General features: G+C 38.4%; 1 protein-coding gene across 2 annotated transcripts in view; it reads right to left on the bottom strand.

Moving 5' to 3' along the window:
• The window catches only part of LOC123765222 (uncharacterized), a 39,688-nt gene extending 25,813 nt beyond the window's left edge, over nt 1-13,875 (bottom strand). The window contains exon 1 of one of the 2 annotated variants that reach the window (XM_045753702.2): nt 13,594-13,875. The gene's annotated coding sequence lies outside the window, so the exon portion shown is untranslated. The remainder of the gene's footprint in view (nt 1-13,593) is intronic. The other variant, XM_045753701.2, reaches the window with a different exon arrangement.
• Nucleotides 13,876-15,176: the final 1,301 nt, after the last annotated feature.

The following is a 15,176-nucleotide window of genomic DNA, read 5'->3' as shown; positions in this document are numbered from 1 at the left end:
CTGTATTACATAATTTTTATGCACTGCATTTTTGGTCATACAATGTACTGTATTACATAATTTTTATGTACTGTACTGCATTTTTGTTCAATTATTTTGTTAGTAAGCAAAAAGTTTTGTTTTTAGTATCCAGTAAATACAATCTTCACAGACAATATCCATTTTACTGCACGTCAGTTTAATATGACAAATCCTCTATATGCATAAAATAAATTACCCCAACAAATTATTTTCATTTTAATATTGATAAAATGCATACCACGTTCATAAAAAAACAAATATTGCATGTGACATACTTTGGCCATCATGGAGTAGGAACATTGAGTAAGCTATTGGCGTCAAACGAGTACTCGCCCGGCCACAGAAGCCCCAGCAGCACCATGGATGCAAAATTGCAGCGAATATAACTTGACATTATTTCAATGTCTCCGAATGGTTTTGTGCCAGTTCCTTTCCCGTAATATTATTCAATCGTGTGAATTTGAGAAATTTATAAAAACAAATGTGTGAAACATCACTATGTTAAAAAATATGGCAAGCAAAGCTTAAAACTGCTTTTTGGCAGTCATTACACAATACACATATTATATACATGTATAACTACCAGTAGTGTATCTACATTTTATGCGCCATTACAAACCACCAAGTGTTTCTGGTGAATGTAATAACCTTATTACCTTTGTCATAAGGTTTGTTATAGAAGAGTACTTTGAACCATTATCAGAGTTCAGCTTAGACCCGCATTGTTTACATGAAGCTGTAAGAACACTTTGAATATACAATCTCTTATTTACTTCGTATTGTTTTTACAATGGTATTTTAAGTGTAATGATACACTGGGTTATCAATATTATTTGTACAGCAGAATATGTAGAATATTGGTACTCAGATACAGTATGTGTGTCACGTACTAATATGAGTTCAAATATTATATTCTTTGAGCAATAAACACTGTTTTTGCTGTTATTACACTATATACATGCGTATATCTATTGGCATTTTTATGCACAATAATTAATCAAAAGAGTTTTGGGTGGTGTGGTGATAAAAAAAAAAAACAGCATGGAGCGCCACAATACGAGCAGACGAAGCCCTAGCAGATGTCAACCGATGCTAGAAAGTGCTTTAAATATACTATGTACATAATATTAGCACGTATGTGACTAGTCTTAGTTATCACATTCCTGTCACTAAATCCTGAATGTGAATCCATTTCCACAAGGTTTTATTGTCAGGGAGCATGAAGTCATTTGACGATTCATAGATGCACAAAATAATGGCCGAATGCTCATTCTCTCTCATTCTCTCCCACTCCCATTCTCTTCCTCTCATTATCTCTCCCTCTCTCATTATCTCTCTCCAAGCTACCAATGATAACTACCAATGTGTTCATTGGTATTTGAACACAATACTAGTTATGTACATTGTCTATCACAGTCAGGATCATCTATGACAATATCATTGCAAAATAACTAGCTATTTATTTTATTCGTTATTAAGTGGTGCTGTGGCTCCAACTTGCACAGCTGTGCTGCGAGCTCCAGCTGCATGCAGCAGCCTTGATCATTCTGGCAGTATTGAGGCTCTCACAGTTAGGAGGATGTAGACAATTTTTTTTCAAGATGGTGTCTGTTAACTGGAGTCCTGAGGAACAGGATGCGAGCCCAGTGCACCCACACGAGTTTTGAATCTAACGACATACTAACAAACGTGATATGCTATTGGGGGAAAGGATGTGCACACATGATACAAGTGTGCGCAGCACAATGGATACTTAAGTTAGCCCTCATATACACTACTTTTTTCCTACAAGTACCATAGGTTTTCTGCACCATTTTCTGTCATAAAATAGGAAACATAAAAAACAGGATTGCTTGCCTGTCTGATACCATAGAAGGTTTAAATTTAGTTTGTTTATTTTTCTTGCAACATAAAAGTGAAATGATAAAAAAGGTTCAACCTTTTTTTTTATTAATTTATTTACACATGCACTCTCTGACCCCGAGTACTGTCGGTGCATGCGTAATGACCATGCATTTTTCCATGTGAACACAGTCCTACCTTATTCATTCAAGAATTGTCATACACTTAAATTCTCTCTTATACATATATACACATACATTATTAGTATGTATCATCATTTGCAAGTTGGACGCATGTCATTCAGCAAGTGTAACAAGATTAAATCAAATAGGGCAACAAAAGCAACTTCCTTTACTATTAGCAAGAATGCCAAGCTACTAGGCAACCACCGTGGCTGGGAAGAAAAGCAGCGGGAGAAATAAAACCGATAATGAAATGCGTCAGAAACTCCCGAGAGAAAAAATTACGACCACCAAAATACAGTACAAAAATCAATTACAAACTTAAACAGCAGAAGTATGGCATGGGTGCCATAATATAACAGACAGCAATAATTGGTGGGAGAAGAATTTCTGACAAACTTAATGCCAGCATGTATTGACTCTACTGCCTTCACATTATGGTGGGCAATATCATGACCAAACATAAATACTGTACACTTGCTTAGAGATGAATAATGCAGGTAAAATCAGCTTAGTTTGAGGAGGAGTTCCCTCAGACACATTGACAAGTAGATTAGAGGAAACTGTTGCAAGTTGTGAGGTTAGTGAGGAATGGCCTTCTGTTATGGTGTGTGCCAATGCCGATAACAGACTAAAACAAATTGTATTAAAGGTAAAGCTATTTAGCCAAGGTCATTAACAAAGCTGTGTTGATAGACTTCCTTTACTTGCATTAAACAATACTTTTTTCACTTGGGTCATTTTGGGTGGAGCGGTTCACAAGAATTCTTAGAAGATCAAGAATTTCCAAATAAATAAAGACAATGACGTGAAAGCCTTATTGCTCCTTGATAACACCCCCTATGCACCCAAGTTTAATAAAAGTCATTACATTACACTAGTATTAGCATGGCCCTTCCATCTAAGACCACACCTGTTATCCAGCCCGTTGCCTGAGATAACAGCCCATGGATGCTGGATGGATTACTCATCCAGCAAAAAAGGCAAGTCTGCAATCAACTGCTGAAAAAAGTATTGGTGGTATTTGGGAAAAATGGCAATAGGGCATTTAAAACAGGTACTGGTAATGGCTCCAAACAGCCTCCACTTATGGGCTCTTCAGGCCCATGCCACCTCTTGGGTGGCTTAAACTCTATTACTCAATCTTAAAAACAAAATACACAGACAGAAAAGGGTGGAAATATTCACTGTAGAGAGCACGAGACAATGTAATGCAACGTGTAACGAGAGACAATGGTGATAATGATAATGTAGCGAGCTTGCCAATGATTTGGAAGATATTGGCAATAACAATATCTGTATGTAAAGTTGACAGTGAGGTAACAGGATAATATTGTAGATTGGTTACAGAGAGCAGATGGCCCCTAGACTGCACTGGTGCAGTCCAGGCCAGGTACAATGGTGCACTGCAACGGTGCACCGACAGTAAATAATATAAATAACATTAAGATATACAGTACTGTATACACACACACACTGCATATTCATAAAATAATGAGAAATTATTTCTTTACGTCTACACCATGTCTAGATACGTAATAATGCTGTGCCTACAAAGCATAGCGTGCTATACAAATGATTCCCTGAAACTCTTTATGTGTACTTCCAGATAAATAAAATGCAGCTCATCTATACCAGATTATCCACTTTATGTAACAACTATGCATTATAAACAAACTCTAGCAACATTTAATGTGCATAACCTTGTATAACATTATCAATAACTCTTGCATTCAGGAAATACAAGAACAAAATAGTTATCGAATCCGTGACAAATTAAGCACCATACAGGTAACTTGGCACAAATCAGCCAACTTTCCATCAACAATTACCGTACAGACTAGAGCCAATCATGTGACATGTTGTGGAGTGAGACCACCACTACCATCACCGATGACAAACTAATGATTACTGTACAACAGAATCATAGTAACTTCACATGCCAATACAATACCGACAGGAACAAAAATAAGGTTTAACAGGGATGATTATAAATTTAGAGATACTGTATTTAAATAATTGTAAATACTTATGCGCATACCATAGATTGCAACCCACATAAACAGTTAAAATTAACATTTACTATATATTTACCATTCAAATAAAAACTAACCAAGACAAATGTCAACAAATAAAGCCATATAAAAAGTCTCAATAATAATACAAAATACATGCAGAGATTATAAATAAATAATACAAGCAAATTATCATACAGTACAGTATTTACATTTAACAATAAATACAACTTATGAAAATTAAAGAAAAACTACTGTAACCTTGACTGGGCAGAGTGTGGTGAGTCGGAGGCCTTGGAGGCCCACAAAGAATATGGAAACCCATTTTTTTTTGCATTCTAGAATATAATATCCTCCTTTCCGGGTTCTCATGGTGTACCAACCCAACTCAAGTCACTTTGCTTGTTTTTTGTTTTTGTTAACCCTTGCACTGTACACCTGTGACAAATTTGTGGTGTAATTGTTAAATAACTTATTAACATTATACTGAAAATTAAAAACAAAAATGAATGTAAAAATATTACCAAATTAAAAAAATTTAATTTGAAATCGCAGTGAAAAAAAAATAAAATATTGCTAAATTCTAAAAATATCTACACCACCCATTGAGCACCTTAAGGTGCTATGCACAGTGCAGTGGTTAAGCTAGCTTTAGAGTTTAAACCAATACAAAACTGAAGTTGATTTCTTTACCATGCTTTAAAATTAACTAAAAACAAATTTATTGTAATGAAATGCCCTTTTCTGGTAGGCATTTTCCAATGGCTCCCCAAGTTCAACTCTCTTTCCACCAAGCCCTAGCTAAATAAAACCACCACCACTCGGACAGCCATCCATCACCTACCAGAGGCGAAGACAAAAATCTGGCTTACTTTACAAGGCAAGGAGAGATTGTAATGACTGGTAAATAAAGTTTAGCTTTTGTTGTTATTAATGTAAATGTTTCTCTTAAATTAAAATACCAGTTTGTTTTATTTGTGTTAATTTTTATATTTCCTTTGTGTTTGAGAGTATGTGTTAGTAAATGTGCACGATTACATGTGTGCAAAGCTTTTCCCGCACACTCCACAAGACCAGAGAGGTCCAAGACTTCACACACAAGTTGTGTGTGTGTGTGTATATGCCCCTGAGGTTATTGATTGCCATTAAATCTGAGTGACCGGAACACTATTGTTAATCTGGCGAGTGAGAAATTATTCCTTGTTAAGTGTATTATCCCATTTCCTGTTTTTAATAAATGTAATTAAAAACTGCTTGCTTGTTTGTAGAGTTCTACCAATTCAAAAATATGGTACCAGCCCCACATGGTTACTCGTTTGAAATGTTTACAAATGCATATTGGTTCTACATCCTTGTTTTTAAAGTAACATCTCTATACTATAAGCAAGAAAGTAAGGACTGGTTTTGTTAGTTAGTATTAAAGAATGATAATGGGCCTAACTAAAAAATTATGATATTTCAGTGATGTTCACCCCATAAAGAAACTTACAGTATTTCTAAACAAATACACTACAGATTCTTACAAACATTTAGCAATTTTATTAAGCATGCAGGGCACTACATACATGATACTATTTTATTTATTTTTTATTTATATGTACTGTATACAGTGACACCTTGGCTTACGAATGCCCCTACTGTATTTACGAACTTATCGGGTTCCGAGCCCAATTTCTTTGTGAAATACAAATTGGGTTACAAGCTTTGCCTCGTAAAACAAATTTTGTTGATACGCGTATGGCAGACCTAGCACGTGGTAGCACGGTGATCGCGCCTCGGTTAACCAGTGCCTCAGCCTAGTGACAATGGCGCCTGAATTCTTTGTTAAGAATTAGTTTTTTGGGGATTTTTGGGAATTTGAACATAAATGTTGTTATTATATATCTCGCCATGGGTCCCAAGAAAGCCATCGGTAAGGTTCTAGCCAAGAAAACACATGTGAGAATGACCATAAAGGAAAAACAAGAGATCATTCGTAAACATGAAAAGGGTACATGGGTTGTTGAACTAGCTAGGCAGTGCAACAAATTATGTCAACGACATGTACTGTAATTGCTAAGAAAAAGGACATTATGAGTGCTAAAGTGGCAAAAGGCGTATCAACAATCATGAAACAAAGAACACAAACGCTATGTTGAAATTTTTTATTAATTTGGATACACAACAAGGAGTTAGCAAGTGATAGCATTTCAGAGGCCATCATTTGTGAGAAAGAAAGGCAATTGCACAAAAACCTTTTAAAGAAACGCCCCCGGGAACGAGTGATGCAGATACAAACGAGTTAAAGGGGCCATATCGACCGAAAATCCGAAGAAAAATGGAATATTTACGAAAAATACTACAACGTTCTGGCAACACTGTGGTCCAAACCGTTTAATGATATCTTGAAAAATAACGTAATTAGAGTCAAATTTCCCGCTGCAACTTTCGTGAATCTGGTCCTCGCGGCGTGAGTGCGCCGCGGGGTATTGTATCTTACGTTGTAGAAGTCTTATTTTTCGTAATAGCGTTGAAAATAACATGTTATGCATAAAATTAATATAAACTCACTCATTGGCAACAGTATCGTGTGAGAGAGAGGGTGGTATGTGGCTCAGCCCATCAGTGACTCTGTGTCTCTCTTGGAGAGAGGATGTATGCTGACGCGCTCTCACAATATCTCCCAGAACTCATGCTATTATTGTTATTTGTACTGCAATATGACTTACCAAACGAACCAGAGACAAGCATTGAAAGCTAGATGCATGCGAGCTCTCCATAGAAGGTATGAGCTGCCCGCAATGCGTAAATCACGCATTGTCACGAGTGACCGCGAGTAGAGTAACTTGTCGCGCGCGCTACGCAACTCCAACTTTTACAACTAGATCTGGTTTCACAGCCTTTATTTATTATTCAATTTACATGAAACTTGGACATTATATGTAGAGTTTACGCCTCTATAAACGGATGTCATTATTCTTATCTACGTAGATTTATTGATTTTATAAATAATGATACACTTCATTTTGTTGCATACGTTTTTGGGAAACTTTTATAAATCTGTATTATTGCACTAAATACATCTGGGATAATGATGTGACATGCAAATCTTTATTATATAGTAAGGTCATACCTGCGTGTCGTAGAAATGATTTTGGTTCACAATTGTGGGCTGTGAAATCAATTGAACATGGTTGAAAAATTCAATTTTTTTTTTTTTTTCTCCCTCTCTATTTAGGCTGAGATGCTGAAACTTGGCCTAGGTGCAGCACCTTTCACATGTATCAGGATAATAAATTATGAATACCCTACAACAATTTCTTATATCCTGGTACGATGGCCCCTTAAGGCAAGCAGGAGATGGTTTGAGAAATTTAGAAAAAGAAGTGGTATTCATAGTGTTGCGAGGCATGGGGAGGCTACCAGCTCAGACAAACCAGCGGCTGAAAGATTTATTGATGAATTTAATGATTTGGAAAGGGACTCCCCTTCCAAACACTAACACCTCTCCTCCTAGCCCCTCCTCACCATCTTCCATACACCAAGAGTCATCAGTAAAAGGTAAGTACGTGTAATAACTTGTACATACTTTAGTACTGAAGATTTGGGTGACTTGGGTATAAAATTTACTTTGACGTTAATTTTTGGGGGAGTCTGGAACGGATTAATTCAATTTACATTATTTCTCATGGGGAAATTCCCTTCAGTTTACAAATACTGTATTCGGCTTACGAGCCGTCTCCGGAAACGGATTAAATTCGCAAGTAGAGGTACCACTGTACAAGAGTTCTTACATTCTTGTCAAGCCACTAGCACTAAACAATTTCAATTATTTGGCATTAGCATCATGAACGTTTCATCCCAATATGTTAGGAAATGGATTTTATATGGTTAAAAAAAAAAAAGACTACGGAGTTGCTCTCTGGTTGTCGGTCTGGATTGGCCTCTCCAGGGAGCAAAGCCAGGGTAGGTTGATACGGAGGAGAATTTTAATTAAATTGTGAAATTCAGTTTTTAAAACAAAATATTCTATTTTTTTCCTGTTCATGTTATGATATTGATCTATTATGAAATGGAGTATTTATCATGTAGATTATGCACAAAATATACGAGTGCGTTTGGGGAAGGTCGAGAAATTGTCGACCCGGCCCCTTAATACTAATTTTCCCCAGAATATGACCCGCCAATTCGTTTAACCAGGTACCCATTCACTGCTGGGTGAACAGAGGCTACAGTTAAGGATTGGCGCTCAATTAATTCTCCCCTGGCCAGGATATGAACCCAGGCCAAAGCACTCACAAAGTGCCTGGTGACTGTCATACCAATGTGCCACGAGAACTCCACGGGGGACGAGATTAAAGTTATAACCTGAAGGTTACTGTAAAAATGCTCTTCCAGCAAGAATATTTGACACCACTTTCAGTGGAAGATATTTCCATAAGGAATACTCAGAGACTATAAAATACCACCACTTGCAAATACACATCTACCTGCTACACTAGCATAACATTTCAGCTAAGTTGCCAGTCTACAGCTAAGTAAAGTTGCGTGTTCAAATTGAAGATAAAAATACAATTACTGTACTGTAATAGCTTTTCAGAAAAACTTTTCAGTATGAAGAGAGACAATGATCTATAAGATGACATCAAAATCTTGTGTCGAAACGAAGTGTTCAACTGTCCAGGGAAGGCATTCAGTCGGATACAGTAGTTCTTTTGTACAGTACCATGTTTTTGTAAAGGAATTTCACCAGTATAACAATGTACTGTATATTATGATCTATATTAAACCATTACTGATTATTATTATTATTATTACATCATCAGTGTCAGTGTGTACAGTACTGACAAGGTTTCGAAAGCTGTTCTACTCACCAAGCCTGGCTTAGGGCCAGGCTCGGCATAGTGTTGACAAGATATACTTTTTACATTACGTCACTGTGCCAAGACCATTTTCTCAAGTTGTGTAATGAGAGAGATTGTTGGCCTCTAAGGTGGCTACACGAGATGTTCATCAAGTATGAGGGCTGAAGGTTTGTAGCTCATAGCTTCTTGCTCCTGAACAGGACAGGTTATGCTCTCTTAATGCTCTCCAAAAAATGCTGATGTGGTATACATGGACTTTGCAAAAGGCTTTTGATAAATGTGACCATGGAGTGATAGCACACAAAATGAGGTCAATGGGAATAACCGGTAAAGTAGGACGCTGGATACTCAGTTTTCTGTCAAACAGGACACAACGAGTAGCAGTCAATCATATAAAATCGAGTCCAAGCACAGTTAAAAGCTCTGTACCTCAGGGTACAGTCCTTGCACCACTGCTTTTCCTTATTCTCATATCAGATATAGACAAAAATACAAGTCACAGCTTCGTATCATTCTTTCCAAATGACAAAAATCAGCATGAAAATTACCTCAGCTGAAGAGATTACTGTATTAATATCTGCTTGAAGTTTTTCAAAGTTTTCGACTGGGCAACAGAAAATAACACAATGTTTAACAGTGATAAATTTCAGGTACTCAGGTATGGTAAAAATAAGGACCTTAAACATAATACAGGGTACAAAACACAAGCAAATGTACCCATAGTAGGAAAGAAGGATGTAAAGGATTTGGGAATAATGATGTCTGATGACCTAACGTTTAGGGAGCATAACCAAGCAAATATTGCGTCAGCCAGAAAAATAATCGGATGGATTACGAGAACTTTCAAATCCAGGGATCCCATCACAGTGGTTGTACTCTTCAAGTCACTTGTGTTGTCCCATCTTGAGTACTGCTCCGTACTCACTTCCCCCTTCAGAGCAGGAGAGATTGCCGAAATAGAGGTAATACAGAAAACATATACGGCATACATAGACGCAATAAAGCACCTAAATTATTGGGATCGTCTCAAAGCTCTCCAAATGTACTCACTAGAAAGAAGACGAGAGAGATATCAAATAACATACACGTGGACGATACTAGAGGGCCAAGTACCAAATCTACACAGTAAAAGAACAACATACTGGAGTGAATGATATGGAAGAAAATGCAGAATAGAACTAGTGAAGAGCAGGGGTGCCATAGGCACAATCAGAGAACACTGTATAAACATCAGAAGTCCACAGTTGTTCAACGTCCTCCCAACAAGCATAAGAAATATTGCCGAAACAACCGTGGACATCAAGAGAAAACTAGGTCATTTTCTCCAAGGAGTGCCAGACCAACCGGGCTGTGGTGGATATGTGGGGCCTGCGGGCCGCTGCCAGCAACAGCCTGGTGGACCAAACTCTCACAAGTCAAGCTTGGCCTCGGGCCGGGCTTGGGGAGTAGAAGAACTCCCAGAACCCTATCAACTAGGTATCAACCAACCAGGTAGGCATTCATCATAAGTGACTTGTAGGACTTCAAAATCTGTCATCAAACATATACAGCTGCAATACCTCTCTCTCCTCCTTTCCAGAGTACATTGCTCCGGCCACACTCAGCTATCTGCTCTGCTCCAGGCTTCGTCTCAACGTCTACGACACTGCTGTATCCAGGACTACTAAATAAATATGAAACTCACTAAACACTGTATCTAATGAACCCAACAACGTAACATAATCGTACGTTACATTAATCGCTTGCTTAAATACGGTGACTACACCTCACAGTAAGATAGGAGGGTGGAAAAACCGTTACCTGTAAATAGGGATAGGATTATAGCTTGTGTAATTAGTTATGCCATTAAGATGATGAGATACTGGAGCGAGTATAGGTTTACACAGGCTTTGAGTATAGGTTTACACAGGCGAGTATAGGTTTACTGGCTACATTACTATCCTCCCTGGATACTATTAAAAAAAAAATTTTTTTTAGACAACCTTAGTCTGTAATCCAATCATTAACAGTATAAGAGCATGATTAAGTTGTTGATGACACCATAGCAGTTTGAGATGTGTATGAACGCTATATATTTAGGTTATATCATTATCCACGTCCGATGTGAGAGTACTGGAACAAGAACAGTACCCTGGGGGACAGCTTTTCATAGTGGATGATTCAAACTTCGTTAACTGTTACTCTTTGGATTTTAGTTCATTAGGAAACCGAACAGCCATTTTCCTACAGTGCCAGTAATTTACTGTCTCTATATATTCTGTAATTGGAGGCAAAAAAATTAGACAAAAAAGAGAAAGGGGGGCAGCCTGCATTTTTCTTGGACTCAAAGCCTTTGACATAGTACCCCCACATAAGAGGCTGGTGCACAAGTTGGAGAAACAGGCAGGATAAGGAAGTAGCCAAGCAACAGAAAAAGTTGCTTTTTCCCCCTCACAAGTTACTGTGAGGGGGAAGAAGATGGGGGGGAGGGAGATTTCAGAATGGCAAGATGTCACCAATGGGGTCCCACAGGTTCTGTATTTGGACCTGTTCTGTTTCCATTATATGTAAACAATTTTCCATAAGGTACTGTGTAGACATCATCTCAATGTTACTGACAATGGGGGCCTCGTAGCCTGGTGGATAGTGCGCAGGACTCGTAATTCTGTGGCGCGGGTTCGATTCCCGCACGAGGCAGAAACAAATGGGCAAAGTTTCTTTCACCCTGAATGCCCCTGTTACCTAGCAGTAAATAGGTACCTGGGAGTTAGTCAGCTGTCACGGGCTGCTTCCTGGGGGTGGAGGCCTGGTCTAGGACCGGGCCGCGGGGACACTAAAGCCCCGAAATCATCCCAAGATAACCTCAAGATGCTAAAAGTATGAGAAGGATTAAGACAGGAAGATAGCAAGAGACTGCAAGATGACCTGGACAAACTCTAGGAATGGTCCAACAAAAAGGTACTGTACTAAAATTTAACTCAAGTGTAAAGTAATGAAAATAGATGTAAGGAACAAGAGGCCAGACAAGGTACCAATTGGGAGATAAAGTTCTTCAAGATTCAGATACAGAAAAAGATCTGGAGAGAAGGGTGGTTGATATCACACTGAACCAGTCCCAAAGGCCCACATAAAAAAAAAAAATCATCAGTAGCATATGCAAGCTTTGCCAACATAATAACTGCCTTTAGAAACTTATGTAGGGAATGCTTTAGAACTTTGTATACCACATGTTAGACCAATCCTGGAGTATTTAACTCTAGTGTAGAGCCCATATCCAGGCACACACAAGACAAAGAAAAAATTCATAGGTACATCATCAGACTAAGACCAGAGCCGAGAAGTATAAATAACAAGGAAAAACTATGTGAATTAAACCTCAATTCACTGGAAAACAGAAGAGTTTGGGAGGGAATATTTACAACCAAAACAAATTCTCAGATTAATTGACAGGATAGATAAAGCCAAATTATTGAGCATGGGTGGAACACACATAACAGGACAGGGAAAAACTTGGTACTGTATCGAAATAAGCAACAGAGACATTAGAAAGAATCTTCTCGGTGTCAGTAGTTAGCAAATGGAATACATAAGGAAGTGATGTGGTGGAGGCATATGCCAAACAGTTTCCAATAAAGATATGATAGAGGCCAATAGGCTTAGGAACCTGTACATAAGTTGAGGGATGATTGAGAGGCAGAAGCAAAGAACCAAAGCAGAACACCTGTATGCACCACTAGGCAAGTACCATGGCATCCAAGACCATTTTGTCACAAGTGTTTAACAATGTTGAACAGCAGGAGTATGTAACGATACCCATTTGGTCAAGGATTATTTAGACATTGTGATTCCATACATTTTGTAAATTTACTTCTTAACACTCACAGATTTCAATGCTGTACGATGTCAATGCTTTATGGAATGGCACAACCTCTGCTATTTTAAGTGTGTTGGAGATGAAGTTGATATTTAGGATAGTTTAATGGCCTCTAATAACATTTTTCTTTCCAACAGATTTTTATTTTGAATATGGATTTCCAGGAGTTTGGGCCTGGGGCATATTGTACGGGCATGTTGTTTATGGGTACAGTACTTCAGAGTCCAGTTCAACCAGAGTTGAACTGTATCTTCAGTATTTTGCCCATTTTTTTGTTGTCACCGATGATAATTCCAGCTCCTTTGCATAGGGGAGATGGAACCATCTCCCTTGTGCATGGGAGGAGAGGTCCAGTGACATGGAAGAACCAGAAGCCAATCATTACTACAAGACTTACTACAGGTCATTTTTTTAAGTCATAAGGAATTTTTGTTGTTGTATGCAGAGGGAACAGTTTCTGTGAAGGCAGATGCTACATATATAACAGAAAAACTGGATTTATTCAGCCCCAATCTGTCACAACTCTTAAAAGTAAACAACTAAAGTCTGTAAGTTTGGTAATAAAGCCAACATTCAATATATGCCAATAAAAGAGAAAGTAAACTGTTTACACAGCCACAGAAACGTCACAAATCTTGAGAGTGACGTCTGAAATACCTCACAGAAACGAGGCTACATTTACAAAGTCTGTTGACAAACACTTTACATTTCTTGGTTAATATACGTCTTGCCCAGGATCTGTTGGACAAATAGAAGCAAATACAGAAGGTGGCAGGAGCGGAGCCCCCGGACACGAGGAGGAGGAGGAGAGAGAGAGGCAGCCTGGGGGGGCTTACCTGAGGCCCTGAGTCACCCTCAATGACCAGGTCCGAGGACGAAGGGCCTTCCCTGGCCACGCTCTCAGACCCTTGCAGGAGAGAGATGTCGTCCGACGAGGGACTTTTCAAGCAGTTTCCCATCCTCCCCAGTGCTTACACGAGTCCATGGGCCAGAGAGAGCGAGCGCCTGGGAGGAGGGAGCAGATCACTCACAATCACCATGTCAGAATCGCACTTGTGTAGCCTTGGCAGCCGCTCGTGACTTCACAGCTGACGCGGAGCAACACATCACCGCCAAACATAAACAACTCAACCAAACTAGTTCTCCGGGTCCTTTATCTCACTTCTCTTCCCCTCTAACTCTCTCTCCGACACTCTACGCTACATTATTAAGGGGCTAAGATTGTCCTCTTGTGAGGGAGGATGTTAATATGCCTGCCTATTAAGTTTGTCCGGGTGTTAGGCCTTTGTTTTGGTTTTATTGTCGTCTGCTGTGATTGATATGAGGCGGGCTATTTGAAACTATTGACTAGTTCAGTCATGTACAATACATTAACCGGGAATTTGTTTGAGGGCAAATTTGACATAATGCAATGTTACTATAATATGGCTGAAAATTAGACACCCATTCCACAAATCTGAAGATAAAAGAATAGGCGACGTTTCGGTCCTGGACCTTCATCAAACCCAGTCATTACACAACTTTATCTTGTGCCAACTTGTGCCAACTTGATAATGGTCCACGACAGACCTGTAGCGAGTAGATTATCCCATTAATATACTCGCTATATTATTGATATACTCGATATACTATATCTGTAGCGAGTATATTATTGGGATAATCTACTCACTACAGACCGAAACGTCGATTTGTGGAATAAATGTCTAATGCGATCTCATACGGTGGGGCAGTGTATGTTCTGCACGTTATCCGGACAGTTAGATTAATCACCTTGGATCTAGCCATAAACTCACTCCACACATTCTCTTGTGCCAATTACATTTATAAAACCCTGTTCTTAAATGCAAACCCTGTTCTGAAACTCTCCCTGGACAGATGTAATAGAACCCACAGAAATAAATATATCTTTGATATCCCCAGAGTTAAACTAAATCTGAGTAAACACTATGCAAATAAAGGGCCCTATAGTCTATGGAACTCACTCCCCTAACGAATTGAAAAGTTGTTCAACTTTTGCCTTATTCAAAAATAAAACCAAAGAGTACCTAATTTCATCTTCATAGTTTCCTACCTTGTGCTTTAAACTCGCCCTGTATCTTGTGCTACCCACTCTCCCAATATATGTACCTAAGCCATATACATCTTCACCAGTGTAATCATTGTTATCATCTTATATCATGGCTGTTATATTGAACGCATAGTTTACTGAATTATACCTTGAAATAATCCTCAAATTATTCTACAATGTACCTGTTGATAACCCTCAAATTTTACTTTAATGTACCTACTAATCTTTGTCAAATTTTCTTACAATGTACCTGTTAACTTTTTTCAATTTTGCTAGAAATTACCTACTTAAAATTATCTGTTAGATTAAGGACCTGCCCGAAACGCTATTATTGTTAGTGACTTTACAAGA

The sequence above is a fragment of the Procambarus clarkii genome, chromosome 33 (genome assembly GCF_040958095.1).
Source record: "Procambarus clarkii isolate CNS0578487 chromosome 33, FALCON_Pclarkii_2.0, whole genome shotgun sequence".
Lineage (NCBI taxonomy): Eukaryota > Metazoa > Arthropoda > Malacostraca > Decapoda > Cambaridae > Procambarus > Procambarus clarkii.
The sequence above is the reverse complement of the archived record's forward strand: the minus strand, read 5'-3'. Positions and strand labels throughout refer to the sequence as shown.